This window comes from Chrysochloris asiatica, unplaced genomic scaffold (genome assembly GCF_000296735.1).
Source record: "Chrysochloris asiatica unplaced genomic scaffold, ChrAsi1.0 scaffold00017, whole genome shotgun sequence".
NCBI lineage: Eukaryota > Metazoa > Chordata > Mammalia > Afrosoricida > Chrysochloridae > Chrysochloris > Chrysochloris asiatica.
In genome coordinates this window covers 27,527,016-27,528,532 of record NW_006408535.1, presented here as the reverse complement: position 1 = coordinate 27,528,532, position 1,517 = coordinate 27,527,016, and positions in this window count along the sequence as shown.

The following is a 1,517-nucleotide window of genomic DNA, read 5'->3' as shown; positions in this document are numbered from 1 at the left end:
AATACTTTGTGTTTATTTCTTGTTGTTGAAAAAATACACAGCAGAACATACACCAATTCAATAATTCTTCATATATAGTTCAATGACATTGGTTACATTCATCAAGCTTCACAGTTATTCCATTCTTCCCTTCTGAATTTGTCTTCTCTGCCTAATATAAACTCACAACCCCTTAATTTCCTATCTGATGTTACTAATGCCAATTTGATCCTTTATAGGTGGAATATTCAAAGAATACAACACTCAAGGGACACAGACTTTACTAAGTAAGCTAAGCTATTATTTGATATCAGGGGATATGTTTGTCTTAAGATTGTTCAGGGCAATACTTTTATGAATTCATCCAGTTATAGGCTTCAGAATATCTGGATTGCATGAGAACTTGAAACTTTCTTCCTGAGCCATATTTTTTAACATGTGTCTTAAATGCTGATTTGTTCCTTAGCTCTTTGTTCTACATCAGTCATTGGCTGCTGTTGAGTTGATTCTGACTCATGACAGCCCCTTTTTGTCAGAGTAGCAGCCTGCTCTATAGAGTTATAAATGGCTGATTTTTTTTTGAAAGTATAAGGATATGAAAATGTTTGAATGGGTGGACCTCAAATTCCTGAGGAACATGTACTTTGCCAAGAAGCACAACTAGAAGGGTCTGAGGAAGATGTAGACCAACAATGCTAAGACCATAGATGTACATGCCAAGGCCATCAAGATTTTCATAAAGTTCACAGAATTGTAATGGACTTGAATGAGAACAGTGTACCCTTCCTTACTAAACCAGGACGCTTTTGATACGACTTTGAGTCGCACTCAAGAGTCCCCCGTTCCTCTGAATCCAGTCTGGGGATATCTTATCTCCCACCAAGTCAGTTTCTCTCCTTTTTTCCAAAGCATTTCCTGCCAATAGGGACTGAAACTCAAACCATAACCTTCTGTTATGACCAGATTCTTTCTGTTCCCATTTTTGTCAGTAGCTAATACATGGTTTGGATTGCTACCTATTGAAATGAAATGGAATGTATGATTTGTTGAATGTAAAACTGATGATCTGCTCTGTAAGCCTTTACTCAATTCACAAAAAAAGTTAAACAAGAATTGTGGGGGATGTTTCTCTAGTATTGAACTAAGAGAAAACACATGGTAGAATCAGGACAAATGTGTGTGAAAAATTTCTCTTTTGTGCTTCTTGATAAGAGGAGAGTCATTCTTTTAAGAGTGTTGGAGGTAAAGATAGAAAAGATGAGAAAATCTGAGAAAATCTGTGTCTAGAATAGTAAAAATATCTTATTTATTTTTAAAAATGTGCTTTTAATTTTTCTTTAAAATTGATTATTAGGAAAATGGTGGATTTGTAGTATAAGCACTGAACTATGAACCACAAGGTCAGTGGATCATGCTAAAAAGTTTATCTGGAGGAGAAAGATTAGTCTTTCTGCTCCTACAAAGATTTATAGCCTTGGAAAGCATATACAGGGTCATTGCAATTGAGAACCATCTAGACAGCACTAGAGACACCAAAA